At 46.2% G+C, this 15422-nt stretch overlaps 1 protein-coding gene across 4 annotated transcripts in view; it reads left to right on the plus strand.

Moving 5' to 3' along the window:
- Positions 1–212: 212 nt before the first annotated feature.
- Positions 213–15422, plus strand: part of gch1 (GTP cyclohydrolase 1) — a 74543-nt gene continuing 59333 nt past the window's right edge. Inside the window, exons 1-2 of one of the 4 annotated variants that reach the window (XM_061887164.1) lie at positions 213–366; positions 13223–13562. The gene's annotated coding sequence lies outside the window, so the exon portion shown is untranslated. Of the gene's footprint in view, positions 376–13222; positions 13563–15422 lie in introns of all 4 variants that reach the window. The other 3 variants (XM_061887165.1, XM_061887166.1, XM_061887167.1) reach the window with 3 other exon arrangements.

Genomic DNA, 15422 nt, shown 5'->3' on the forward strand with positions numbered 1-15422 from the left:
TTGGTTAGGGAACTTCAGCGGGGAGAGGACTCAAATATTTGACCAGTGATTCTCAAACAGTGGTATGTACGCCAAAGAACACATATAACCTCACTTGACTAAAATGGACAAATGAACATTTAACATAGAATTTTTTTTTTTTTTTTCCCTTCCATATCGACAGGAGCATAACTTCTTTCTAGGCCAAACAATCTTTGTTGGGGTGTGGCTCCCCTTGGCCCACATATTCAGGTGTGACCGGTGCAACAGGTAAATTAGCGTGAGCTTTAGGAGTAACAAACTCAATGTTCCTACCTTGTGTAAATATTTTTATGTCAGACAAAATAAATCCAGAGTGCTTCAAGACATCCTAAAAGGACAAATAGCGTGAGTAAAGTATGTCTTCATTTTTATTATTAGAGTGGAACTTGTTTATGTCAACATCAACATAATCATAATCAGTCATTTTTGAGCCTGCGGCTCTTTGTTTTATTCCATTTGTGCATTATTTTATTTTTATTCTTGTGTTTTCATGAGATTTTAAACTCTCGCCTAACTGAGCTGCTATGGTAATTTTATTAAATATCTTGACTGTGCTCTTCTCTGAGCTGCCACCTTATCGTGGTAGAGGAGTCAATGATCGTAGGAGCTACGTTGTCCGGATAGGGTCTCCAAAGACAAACAGGTTCTAGGTGAGGGATCAGAAAAAGAGCAGCTCAAAGACATCTATGAAGAAAACAAGAAAAAGACCCAGATTCCCCTCGCCCGGGCGCGGGTCACCGGGGCCCCCCTTTCGAGCCAGGCCCGGAGGTAAGGCACGATGGCGTCACCTGTTGGCTGGGCCTGTTCCCATGGGGCCCGGCTGGGCGCAGCCCGAAGAGGCAACGTGGGTCCCCCCTCCAATGGGCTCACAACCCATAGCAGGGGCCATAGAGGTCGGGTGTGACGTGAGCTGGGCGGAAACCAAAGGCAGGGCACTTGGCGGTCCGATCCTCAGTTACATAAACTAGCTCTTGGGACGTGGAACGTCACCTCACTGAGGGGGAAGGAGCCTGAGTTAGTGCGCAAGGTGGAGAAGTTCCGGCTGGATATAGTCGGACTCACTTCGACGCACAGCAAGGGATCTGAAACCAGTTCTCTCGACAGGGGCTGGACTCTCTTACACTCTGGCGTTGCCGACAGTGAGAGGCGACGGGCTGGGGTGGCAATTCTTGTTGACCCCCGGCTCAAAGCCTGCACGTTGGTATTCAACCCAGTGGACAAGAGGGTAGCATCCCTCCGCCTTCGGGTGGGGGGACAGGTCCTGACTGTTGTTTGTGCTTATGCACCAAGCAGCAGTTCAGAGTACCCACCCTTTTTGGATACACTCGATTGAGTACTGGAAAGTGCTCCCCCGGGTGATTCCCTTGTCCTACTGGGGGACTTCAACGCTCATGTTGGCAACAACAGTGAAACCTGGACAGGCGTGATTGGGAAGAATGGCTGCCCGGATTAGAACCCGGGTGGTGTTTTGTTATTGAACTTTTGTGCTCATCACAGATTGTCCATAACAAACACAATGTTCAAACATAAGGGTGTCCATATGTGCACTTAGCACCAGGACACCCTAGGCCGCAGTTCCATGATCGACTTTGTAGTTGTGTCATCGGATTTGCGGCCTCATGTTTTGGACACTCGGGTGAAGAGCGGGGCGGAGCTTTCTACCGATCACTACCTGGTGGTGAGTTGGCTGCAATGGTGGGGGAGGATGCCGGCCAGACCTGGGAGGCACAAACGCATTGTGAGGGTCTGCTGGGAACGTCTGGCAGAGTCTCCTGTCAGTGAGAATTTCAATTCCCACCTCCGGAAGAACTTTGAACATGTCATGAGGGAGGTGCTGGAGTGCGAGTGGACCATGTTCCGAACCTTTATTGTCGAGGTGGCTGATTGAAGCTGTGGCCGCAAGGTAGTTGATGCCTGTCGTGGCGGTAATCCTAGAACCTGTTGGTGGACACCGGCGGTGAGGAATGCCGTCAAGCTTGAAAAAGGAGTCCTATTGGTTTCTTTTGGCTCATAGGACTCCGGAGGCTGCGGACATGTACCGACAAGCCAAGCGGGGTGCGGCTTCAGCGGTCTCGTAGGCAAAAACCCAGACATGGGAAGAGTTCGGGGAAGCCATGGAAAATGACTTCCGGGCGGCTTCGAAGCGATTCTGGACCACCATCTGCCGCTTCAGGAAGGGGAAGCATTGCACTGTCAACACCGTGTATGGTGCGGCTGGTGTTCTGCTGTCCTCGACTGTGGATTTTGTGGATAGGTGGAGGGAATACTTCGAAGACCTGCTCAATCCCACCAACACGTCTTCCTATGAGGAAACAGTGCCTGGGGAATCTGTGGTGGGCTCTCCTATTTCTGGGGATGAGGTTGCTGAGGTAGTTAAAAAGCACCTCGGTGGCAATGCCCCGGGGGTGGATGAGGACCGCCCGGAGTTCCTTAAGGCTCTGGATGCTGTGGGGGTGTCTTGGTTGACAAGACTCTGCAGCATCGCGTGGACATTGGGGGCGGTACCTCTGGATTGGCAGACCGGGGTGGTGGTCCCTCTCTTTAAGAAGGGGTACCAGATGGATGTGTTCCAACTATCGTCACTCCTCAGCCTTCCTGGTAAGGTCTAATCAGGTGTACTGGAGAGGAGGCTACGCCGGATAGTCAAACCTCGGATTCAGGAGGAACAGTGTGGTTTTCGTCCTGGTCGTGGGACTCTGGACCAGCTCTATACTCTCGGCAGGGTCCTTGAGGGTGCATGGGAGTTTGCCCAACCAGTCTGCATGTGCTTTGTGGACTTGGAGAAGGCATTCGACCGTGTCCCTCCTTCCTGTGGGGAGTGCTCAGACAGTATGGGGTATCGGACTTTCTGATTGTGGCGATCCGCTCCCTGTACGAAATTGTCAGAGCTTGGTGTGCATTGCTGGCAGTAAGTCAGACACGTTTCCCGTGAGGGTCGGACTCTGTTCATAACTTTTATGGGCAGAGTTTCTAGGTACAGTCAAGGCGTTGAGGGGATCTGGTTTGGTGGCTGCAGGATTAGGTCTCTTCTTTTTGCAGATGATGTGGTCCTGATGGCTTCATCTGGCCAGGATCTCCAGCTCTCACTGGATCGGTTCGTAGCCAAGTGTGAAGCGACTGGGTTGAGAATCAGCACCTCCAAGTCTGAGTCCATGGTTCTTGCCTGGAAAAGGGTCATCTCCGGGTTAAGGAGGAGACCTTGCCCCAAGTGGAGGAGTTCAAGTATCTGGGAGTCTTTTTCACGAGTGAGGGAAGTGTGGATCGTGAGATCGACAGGCGGACAGTGCGGCGTCTTCAGTAATGCGTACGCTGCATCGATCCATTGTGGTGAAGAAGGAGCTGAGACGAAAGGCAAAGCTCTCAATTTACCGGTCGATCTACGTTCCCATCCTCACCTATGGTCATAAGCTTTGGGTCATGACCGAAAAGACAAGATCACAGGTACAAGCGGCCAAAATTAGTTTCCTCCGCCGGGTGGCGGTTCTCTCCCTTAGAGATAGGGTGAGAAGCTCTGCCATCCGGGAGGAGCTCAGAGTAAAGCCGCTGCTTCTCCACATCGAGAGGAGCCAGATGAGATGGTTTGGGCATCTGGTCAGGATGCCACCCCAACGCCTCCCGAGGGAGGTGTTTAGGGCATGTCCAACCGGTAGGAGGCCCCGGTGAAGACCCAGGACACGTTGGGAAGACTATGTATCCCAGCTGGCCTGGGAACGCCTCGGGATCCCCCGGGAGGAGCTGGACGAAGAGGCTGGGGAGAGGGAAGTCTGGGCTTCCCTGCTTAAGCTGTTGCCCCCGCGACCCGACCTCGGATAAGTGGAAGAAGATGGATGGATGGATGAACTTCATGTTGTTTTAATTGAAGTGTTGTTTTACTTCACCTTTGTTTTGTACAGCGCTTTGGGATTTTATCTGTGAAAAGTGCTTTATAAATAACATTAACTTATTTACTTATGTTGGATTTGCACGTGTATTACCTCAGGTTTAATATGGAAATTAAATAAAAAACAATTAGTGAAATAAAATAATTTCTGTGTTGGTCGGATGGCATCACGACGATATTTGGGGTGTTCCCGGAAATGCGAAAACCTGAGGCAACCAAAATAGGCAAGATTGGGGTTGGCCAAAAAGGCTATGCAGACCGAAGCTAAAAACTTATGGACTACAAAGCAGAGTTCCCCAGCACGGCAGAGACTTACACGCAGAGAAGTGCCGCAGGAAAAGCGTCCACATATATAAACATTCACAAAGTCCAACAAATGTTTGCAACAGAGGCTCGACTTAGATATAATTAAAAAAGCCGTAATAATAAAATAAAATGTCTGCGCTTAGCAGACACAATAAGAGTGCTAAACTGGAACTAAGACCCAAAACACAGGAAAACACAGAGAAACTCAAAACATGGAATCTTATTATGTAGCAGATCATGATAATAGAACCCTGCCTACACTGGTAGTAGCTAAAAGTCTGCAACGTAGGTCATTCATATTATGAAATGAGACGAGAGACAAGGGGTAGGAAATGGATGTGAAGTTAAGTGAATTATATCTATGTAGAGCTTTTTCTCTAGTGACTCAAAGCGCTTTACATTGAGAAACCCAATATCTAAGTTACATTCAAACCAGTGTGGGTGGCACTGGGAGCAGGTGGGTAATGTGTCTTGCCTAAGGACACAACGGCAGTTACTAGGATGGCGGAAGCGGGGATCGAACCTGGAACCCACAAGTTGCTGGCACGGCCACTCTACCAACCGAGCTATACCGTTCCGATGGAGGGATGGATAGATGACTATAGCATGATGTACAAGTAAAACATATTTAAACTATGCGTAAATTAATAATGTATCCCTAACTTGTCAGTTGTGTTGTTAAAGGCCTACTGAAACCCACTACTACCCACCACGAAGTCTGATAGTTTATATATCAATGATGAAATATTAACATTGCAACACATGCCAATACGGCCTTTTTAGTTTACTAAATTGCAATTTTAAATTTCCCGCGAGGTATCCTGTTGAAAACATTGCAGAACGATGACGCGTATGATGACACGTGCGCATGACGTGACCAGTGGTAGCGGACATGTTCTCCCAGCACCGATCACAGCTAAAAGTAGTCTGTTTTTATCGTATAATTACACAGTATTCTGGACATCTGTGTTGCTAAATCTTTTGCAATTCGTTCAATTAATAATGGAGAAGTCAAAGTAGAAAGATGTTGGTGGAAAGCGGTGGATTGCAGCCGGCTGTAGCAACACAAACACAGCTGGTGTTTCTTTGTTTGTTGTGAAGCTTTAAAGGGGAACATTATCACAATTTCTGAAGGGTTAAAACCAATAAAAATCAGTTCCCAGTGACTTATTTTATTTTTCGAAGTTTTTCTCAAAATTTTACCCATCACGCAATATCCCGAAAAACGACTTCAAAGTGCCTGATTTTAACCGTCGTCCACCCATCCATTATCAATCAATCAATCAATGTTTACTTATATAGCCCTAAATCACTAGTGTCTCAAAGGGCTGCACAAACCACTACGACATCGTCGGTAGGCCCACATAAGGGCAAGGAAAACTCACACCCAGTGGGACATCGGTGACAATAATGACCCAGTGGGACGTCGGTGACAATGATGACTATGAGAACCTTGGAGAGGAGGAAAGCAATGGATGTCGAGCGGGTCTAACATGATACTGTGAAAGTTCAATCCATAATGGATCCAACACAGTCGCGAGAGTCCAGTCCAAAGCGGATCCAACACAGCAGCGAGAGTCCCGTTCACAGCGGAGCCAGCAGGAAACCATCTCAAGCGGAGGCGGATCAGCAGCGCAGAGATTATCCTGTGACGTCACAGCGTGATCACACAGAAACAAACATGGCGGATAGCACAGAAAGGTACAGCGATATTAGCTCGAATTCAGACTCGGATTTCAGCGGCGTAAGCGATTCAAAAGATTACGCATGTATTAAAACGGATGGATGGAGTGTGGAGGCAGGTAGCAGTCGAAATTGAAGAAGAAACTGAAGCTATTGAGCCATATCACGACAGACAGCGGCACGGGAGGAAGCAAGGACGAATTCGGCGATCGCCTTCTAACCAACGATTGGTATGTGTTTGTTTGGCATTAAATGTGGGTGGAGGGAAAGGCTGGATGCAAATATAGCTACAAATGAGAAATAATGATGCAATATGTACATACAGCAAGTATAAATAGCATGTTAGCCTCGATTAGCTTGCACTCATGCCGTGACCAAATATGTCTGATTAGCACACTCCACATAAATCAATAACATCAACAAAACTTACCTTTGTGCATTCATGCACAACCTTATAAGTTTGGTGGACAAAATGAGACAGAAAAAGAAGTGGCATAAATCATATCCAGTGGGTTTACCTCGCTCGTCTGCGGGAAGAGACTGCCGTCGACCCTGAATAGCTCGCACTCGGGCAGATTCATTCGTGGTCTATTTTCCAATATTGCAGATTTCTTTGACTTTATCGTTGGAAATGCATCTGCTTTGAGTGTCGCAGGATATCCACACATTCTTGCCATCTCTGTCGTAGCAGAGCTGTCGTCGGTAAAGTGTGCGGAACAAACGAGGGACTTTCGCATCTTTTGGCCAGTGGTGCAACTTGAATCCGTCCCTGTTCGTGTTGTTACACCCTCCGACAACACACCAACGAGGCATGATGTCTCCAAGGTACTGGAAAACAGTCGAAAAAAAGGAAAATAACAGAGCTGATTTGACTTGGTGCGTGTAATAAGATTGAGAAAAAGGCGGATTGCTTCCTGTTGTGACGTCACGGGTGAAAGGTCATCGCTCGACAGGCTATCAATTGAAAAGCGTTTAAATCGCCAAATTCACCCTTTTAGAGTTCGGAAATCGGTTAACTGTCACAGTGGACAAGCGCATCCGAGTCTACCCCAACAGGAAGCCCTGGATGACAAAAACAGTCCAGGGCTTACTCAAAGAGAGAGACAGTGCCTTCAAAGTGCAGGACCTGGCACTCTACAGTGCTGCCAGAGCCAATCTGAAGAGAGGCATCAGAGAGGCAAAAGCCGAACACAGGAGGAAAATGGAAGCCCACCTGCAGAGCAACAACACCAAGGAGGTATGGAAAGGAATAAAAGACATGACCAACTTCAGACCCAGTAACCCTTCGGCTGACGGCGACGCCTCTCGAGCGGGGGAGTTAAACAGCTTCTTCGCCCGATTTGAGAGAAAAACACCTGCAGCGGTCACAACACTCCCATCCAACACCCACAGCAGCTGCATCCTTATACTGGAAGAGCATGAGGTGAGACGCACGCTGAAGGCAGTGAACCCGAGGAAGGCTACGGGCCCAGATGGAGTCCCGGGACAGGTACTAAGAGACTGTGCAGACCAGCTGGCCGGAGTATTTACGAAGATCTTCACCCAGTCCCTCTCCCAGGCCGTCATCCCATCATGCCTGAAGACCTCCACAATAATCCCGGTGCCGAAGAAGAACTCTGTCAGATGTCTGAATGACTACCGTCCAGTTGCACTTACACCTATAGCTATGAAGTGCTTCGAGAAGCTGGTACGGACCCATATCACCTCAGTCCTCCCTCCCGAGCTCGACCCACACCAGTTTGCCTACAGAGCCAACAGGTCCACAGAGGACGCCATCACCACAGCCCTACACTCCTTCCTGGGTCACCTGGAGACGGGGGGAAGCTACGTGCGGCTGCTTTTTGTGGATTATAGCTCGGCATTTAACACCATTATTCCTGATAGACTGGTGTTCAAACTGTCAGACCTGGGTCTCTCGAACTCCATCTGCATGTGGATTAAGGACTTCTTATCCAACCGCCCCCAGAGGGTGCAGTTGGGTCGCCACATGTCATCAAGCCTGCACCTCAGTACCGGCTCTCCACAAGGCTGCGTGCTGAGCCCCCTTCTCTACTCCATCTACACATACGACTGCACACCTGCCCACTCCAGCAACTCCATCATCAAATTTGCGGATGACACCACCGTAGTGGGGCTCATCTCGGAGGGAGACGAGGCTGCATATCGGGATGAGGTGGAGAAGCTGTCGGATTGGTGCAAAGTCAACAACCTGGCCCTGAACACCTACAAGACCAAGGAGCTGGTCATATACTTCAGGAGGAAAAAAACGGACATCCTGCCCCTGATCATCAGTGGTGACTGTGTGGAGAGGGTCTCCGACTTCCGCTCCCTGGGAGTCCACCTGGCCGACGACCTATCCTGGAGCACCAACACCACGGCTACCATCAAGAAGGCACACCAGAGACTGCACTTCCTGAGAATACTCAGGAACAACCACCTCTCACAGGAACTGCTGGTGTCCTTCTACCGGTGCTCCATTGAGAGCATCCTGACCTACTGCATCTGCGTGTGGTTCAGCAGCTGCACGGCCGCAGAGAGAACGGCGCTCCAGAGAGTCATAAAGTCCGCCCAGAAGTTAATCGGATGCCCCCTCCCCCCCCTGGCTGACCTGTACAGCTCCCGCTGTCTCAGGAAAGCACAGAGCATCCTGAAAGACCCATTCCACCCCGGGCACAGCCACCTGGAACTGCTACCCTCAGGCAGACGCTACAGGGTGCTAAAAGCGAGCACCAATAGACTAAAAAATAGCTTTTACCCAAGAGCCATAGTAGCATTAAACAGGCACTGAGTGAGCACAATATGTCCATCATGTCCTCATGTGTAATGTTTAAATGTTTTTCTATTTTTTCGGACTACAATGTGCAATAATGTTTTATGTATGTGTGTATATGTATTCATATGCATGCAGATATGCATCTGTGTGGATACATATACATATACATATATACATCTGTCATCTCTATCTTTTTTTTTTTTTTTTTTTTACTATTTATACTACCATATTGTATATGCACCTTAGGAGGAGCTGCTCCAATTTCGTTGTTCTTTGAACCTGTTCATTGCAATAATGACAATAAAACTCTATTCTATTCAGTAAAAAAATGTATCGTACAAAAATTGTGTAATAAAATTTAGTGTATTCTATTCTATTCTATTCTAAAAAAAACATATGTTGACGCTTACATACGTCTGGTGATAATGTTCCCCTTTAATATGGAACAGAGCGGTAAAGTGAACATGTTTCTCTACTACATGTAAACCGGCAGGTTTCGGTGAGAAAATTGTGGTAATAAGTCGGCTTTTACCGTTAACATGAGCGGAGATTGTGTCGTTCCTCCTGCAGCTGTCAAAGTTGGCAGCTGCGACTTTCTTGGGTCCTCCGTGGCATCCCACAGAGACACTGGCGGTCACCACACCCCTCCGACTTTCAGGTATGACTATATAATGTCACTAAAACACTAGTAACACAATAAGTAGATGAAGGATTTTCCAGAATTATCATAGTAAATGTGTCTAATAACATCTGAATCGCTCCCACTGCCCTCGTCTTTTTTCTTTCTTCTAGTACTTCACTCTCACGATCCTCATCCACGAATCTTTCATCCTCACTCAAATTAATGGGGAAATTGTTGCTTTCTTGGTCCGAATCGCTCTAGCTGCTGGTGGCTATGATTGTAAACAATGTTCAGATGTGAGGAGCTCTACAACCCGTGACGTCACGCACACATCGTCTGCTAGTTCCGGTACAAGCAAGGCTTTTTTATTAGCGACCAAAAGTTGCGAACTTTTTCGTGGATGTTCTCTACTAAATCCTTTCAGCAAAAATATGGCAATATTGCGAAATGATCAAGTATGACACATAAGAATGGACCTGCTATCCCCGTTTAAATAAGAAAATCTCATTTCAGTAGGCCTTTAAATGATTTCTGATAAAAGTTTAAATAAACTTAATAAGGAATAATGTTAACATTTAAGAGAAGGAGAGGCTACTTCAGTTAAAAATGTAAATAATTTGGTTATTGAATGTCGGAATAACATCAATCAATATTTATTTGTATAGCCCTAAATCACAAGTGTCTCAAAGGGCTGCACAAGCCACAACGACATCTGCGGTACAGAGCCCACATACGGGCAAGGAAAAACTCACCCAAGTGGGACGTCGATGTGAATGACAATGACAAACCTTGGAGAGGACCGCAGATGTGGGCAACCCCCCTGAGGGGAGACCGATCACTCCCCCCACCCCGCCTCTAGAAGAGACCGGTGCAATGAACGTCAAGTGGGTCTAACATCATATTGAGAAAGTCCAGTCCATAATGGATCTAACATAATAGTGATAGTCCAGTCCATAGTGCATCTAACATAATAGTGATAGTCCAGTCCATAGTGGATCTAACATAATAGTGAGAGTCCGGTCCATAGTGGGGCCAGCAGGAGACTGTCCCGAGCGAAGACGGGTCAGCAGCGCAGAGATGTCCCCAACCGATGCACAGGCGAGCGGTCCACACCGGGTCCCGACTCTGGACAGCCAGCACTTCATCCATGGCCACCGAACCTGTGTCCCCCCCTCCACATGGGAGAGGGGGGCAGAGCAGAAAAGAATAGAAGCGGCAGATCAACTGGTCTAAAAAGTGGGTCTATTTAAAGGCTAGAGTATACAAATGAGTTTTAAGATTGGACTTAAATGCTTCTATTGAGGTAGCATCTCGAACTGTTACCAGGAGGGCATTCCAGAGTACTGGAGCCCGAATAGAAAACGCTCTTTTTGGGCTCTAGGAATCACTAATAAGCCGGAGTCCTTTGAACACAGATTTCTTGCCGGGACATATGGTACAATACAATCAGCAAGATAGGATGGAGCTAGACCGTGTAGTATTTTATACGTAAGTAGTAAAACCTTAAAGTCACATCTTAAGTGCACAGGAAGCCAGTGCAGGTGAGCCAGTACAGGCGTAATATGATCAAACTTTCTTCTTCTTGACAAAAGTCTTGCAGCCACATTTTGTACCAACTGTAATCTTTTAATGCTAGACATGGGGAGACCCAAAAATAATACGTTACAGTAATTGAGACGAGACGTAACGAACGCATGAATAATGATCTCAGCGTCACTAGTGGACAAAATGGAACAATTTTTAGCGATACTACGGAGATGTAAGAAGGTCGTTTTAGTAACGCTTTTAATGTGTGACTCAAAGGAGAGAGTTGGGTCGGACATAATACCCAGATTTTTTACCGAGTCGCCTTGGTTTAAATAATTATAGAATAGTGTCTTTTTTTACTATGTAATATAGCTAAAACTACATGAGTGCATAAGTCATATTCTAGACATTTCTATCTTTGTGTGTGCTGTACATGCGATTTAATATGTGGTATTATTTGTAATATTGTTAAAACCAGTGGTGGATTCTGTTCTCAAGGAGGGCAAGCTCAATTTCAGCCTACATCATAAAATGTGTTGGTTTATTTATACGTAAATTCTACCCTCCGTTCATTTTTAGGAAAGTGATCTTTGACCCTGTTGTACCAAGAAGGCATCCTTTTCAGGGATTTGACAAGTGTCCTCTTAATGGCTAACAGAGCTTGGCTGCTTAAACGGCCTTGGCCAATGGTGTTCCTTGTCCCTTTTGGGGTCGCGGGGGGTGCTGACGCCTATCTCACCTGCACTCGGGCTGAAGGCGACATACACCCTGGACAAGTCGCCGCCTCATCACAGGACCAACACAGATAGACAAGATTCACACTCACGTTCACACACCAGGGCCAATATAATGTTGCCTACGATGTCCTGCCTTCTCCAGAAAACCTCAGCCAGTGGTATGGTGAAGACCATGTCCGAGTCCAGCAACACTGAAGCACCTCCTGGTGGGCTGCAAGACCAGCCTCACCCAAGGCCATTAGACCTGGCGGCACAACCAGGTGTTAAAGTGTCTTGCTGCAGAGCTGGAAAGTCGACGGACAAGTGTCAATGCCCTTCCTCCCCCGTCATCCCGTTGGCAAGCAACAACATTTCTCCCGTCCAAAGGCAAAACCCAGTAACTCAATTTTTGTCAAAACTGAGCTGATAATAATTTTGGAGTTCCTAGGTGATATGCTTTACATTACTGTATGCGATATTCTAATTTGTTCCGTAAGTAGGCTGTTATGCGCATGGCAGGACCTAGCAACTACCACATAACCGCGTAGATACAACAGAAAAACCTAGTATCTCAAGGGACCAATTGGAGCTTCTTTGTCAGTCGCCTTATTGTCTTTAATGAGACATTTGCACAAATGGGGGCCGACGGTCAACCTGATTGTGATATTATGGCACGAGGGGATATTTGGAAGATTGGCCCAGGACGTTGCAAGCACCTTCTTTAAATGTATTGTTCTTGATTCTTCCCCTTGCATACTCTTTTGGGCAGATAACTGTGGAGGTCAAAATAAAAACTGGACGCTGTACACGGCTCTTGCCCAATGTGCAAACGCAGGAATGGGGCCCAACCGAGATTGTGATAAAATATCTGGAGAAAGGGCACACGTTCATGAGAGCAGATTCAATCCATGGCTCAATTGGCAAGAAAATGAAAGCTCAAGAAAACATCTATACGTTTGATGACTTTGTAGATCTTTGTAATACAGCATCAAGATAGATTGGTTTTCCTTTGTTTTCTCAAAATCAGCTAGAAGTGAGTTACTAGGTTTTGCCTTTGGACGGGAGATTTGTCCGGGAGGGCGAGGGTCAAGCCAACCTCACCCCCACAAGACCAGACACTGGACAGCTAGGCGGGGCCCGGGACTGGCAACTGCTGGCAGACCTGGGCCAGAGGCCCTGCTTCCAGTTGAGATCGCCTCCAGATCTTGTTCTGTGGTCAGCTTCGCTCAGGCTCATGTACATCATGGAGCTCACGGTGCCCTGGGAGAGTGCAATGGAGGACGCCTATTATCATTTGCAAAAAAAAATAAAGTTTATGAGTTTGAACATCAAATATATTGTCTTTGTAGTGCATTCAACTGAATATGGGTTGAAAAGGATTTGCAAATCATTGTATTCCGTTTATATTTACATCCAACACAATTTCCCAACTCATATGGAAACGGGGTTTGTACAAAAAAAACGGAATTACAAAGGGTTCAGGGCAAAGGTCAGAGTAAGTGAGCTTAGGCTGGATTCTACCGCAGGCAACGGACGAACTGGCACTGGCTGGGTGGAAATCCAGGGTTTAAGTAAGGGGGTTGATTAGAAGCAGGTGTGTCACCACCTGCTGCCACCTAGTGGTTTGTATTCAGTTTTCCTTTGTTTGGTGCAGTTGACCTTTTGACCTCACTCCAGTTCTCTTTCCCCTGCAGTTCCTGTCTTTCTCTCGTGGGTGGAGCAGCGAGACGTGCACAGCTGTTTCTAATTCTGTTTGAGGATATTTAACCTGCACCTTGGCAGCTCGATGGCACTTGGCGATTCAACCCTTTGTCTACACTCCGAGATCTTCCATGTACTTTGCTACGCGTATTCCTGATTGCTCCTGGTGGCATCCAGCCCGCGTTTTAGTTTGATAGTTGCACGTCTTGCAAACTCCAGCCTAAGTTCAGTTCGAATTTGATAGTTTTTTGTTGTTTTTGTCACGAAGCCCTTTTTGAGTTTACCTTTTGTTTCGTCGTCCTTAGTTCTGTCCTTTATGGAGCACCCTTAGTTGTAAGTATGTTTTGCTTAGTAAAGAGACTGTTCTACTCACCTTTTGTTTGTCTGCATCCTTGGGTTCCTCGCAATACTTATTGCACCAAGCCGTGACAAGGTGGGTTCGGATGACTGGCAGCACACCTGCAACTGATGACCGGGTAGGGGACTTACAGACACAAGAGGAAAAAAAGGCAGGAGAACCGCCCTCATGACACTTAGAGCAATCGCAACAGATTAAAACCCACTGTTGAATTTTCAAAATGTTGGTAATAATATAATATTTTTGTTTTTAGTGTTTAAAAAGCAGGACAGGCCCTGCGATGAGGTGGCAACTTGTCCAGGGTGTACTATGCATTCCGCCTGATTGTAGCTGAGATAGGCACCAGCGCCCACCGCAACCTCAAAGGTAGTAAGCGGTAGGAAATGGATGGATGTCAAGATTATCCAAAGAAATGTGTCTAATAACATCTGAATCGCTCCCACTGCCCTCGTCTTTTTTTTCTTTCTTTTAGTCCTTCACTCTCACTATCCTCATCCACAAATCTTTCATCCTCGCTCAAATTGATGGGGAAATTGTCGCTTTCTCGGCTTGAATGGCTCCAGCTGCTGGTGGCTATAATTGTAAACAATGTTCAGATGTGAGGAGCTCTACAACCAGTGACGTGACAGGCACATCGTCTGCTACTTCCGGTACAGACAAGGCTTTTTTATTAGCGACCAAAAGTTGCGAACTTTATCGTCGATGTTCTCTACTAAATCCTTTCAGCAAAAATATGGCAATATCGCGAAATGATCAAGTATGACACATAGAATGGACCTGCTATCCCCGTTTGAATAAGAAAATCTCATTTCAGTAGGTCTTTAATGTGCCACTGTTCAACAATATTCTAACAATTTGGACTGGAGGAGTTTATTTTATTTTATTTATTTTTTTCAAATGTTTATTTATAAATTTCAACATTAACAAACAGATGAGAAACAATAATCAAAATAGTTCAACAACAGTATAAAACATTACAAAACATTATAAAAACATTTCAAAACAGCGCCAGGGGTTTGTAAATTCAAAGTAACAAAAACTAAATACAAAAAAATATATACATAATAAACCAGGTGGAAAACCATAACATTAAATTTGGAACACAGCATCATCGTTTTCACAGCTTTTTTGTTGTTAGAGGTAGAGAGCGTTTTAAAGTAAAGTTCAAACTCTTTCAAAGGCCTACTGAAATGAGATTTTCTTTTTCAAATGGGGATAGCAGGTCCATTCTGTGTGTCCTACTTGATCATTTCGCGATATTGCCATATTTTTGCTGAAAGGATTTAGTAGAGAACATCCACGATAAAGTTTGCAACTTTCGGTGCTAAGAGAAAAGCCTTGCCTTTACTGGAAGTCGCAGACGATGACGTCACATGTTTGATGGCTTCTCACATATTCACATTGTTTTTAATGGGAGCCTCTAACAAAAAGTGCTATTTGGACCTAGAAAATGACAATTTCCCCATTAATTTGAGCGAGGCCGAAAGATTCGTGTTTGAGGATATTGATAGCGACGGACTAGAAAAAAAACAAAAAAAAAACGTGATTGCATTGGGACGGATTCCGATGTTTTTAGACACATTTACTCGGTTAATTCTGGGAAATCCCTTATCTTTCTATCGTGTTGCTAGTGTTTTAGTGAGTTTAATATTACCTGATAGTCGGAAGGGTGTGTCCACGGGTGTCTTGACGTGCAGTGTCTCAGGGGAGTTGACGGCAGCAAGCTCAGCTTTTCTCCGGTAAGAACTGACTTTTTAACCACAATTTTCTCACCGAAACCTGCTGGTTGACATGTGGTCGGGATCCATGTTCTCTTGACCGCTGTGATCCATAGG

Source organism: Nerophis ophidion, linkage group LG25, assembly GCF_033978795.1.
Source record: "Nerophis ophidion isolate RoL-2023_Sa linkage group LG25, RoL_Noph_v1.0, whole genome shotgun sequence".
NCBI lineage: Eukaryota > Metazoa > Chordata > Actinopteri > Syngnathiformes > Syngnathidae > Nerophis > Nerophis ophidion.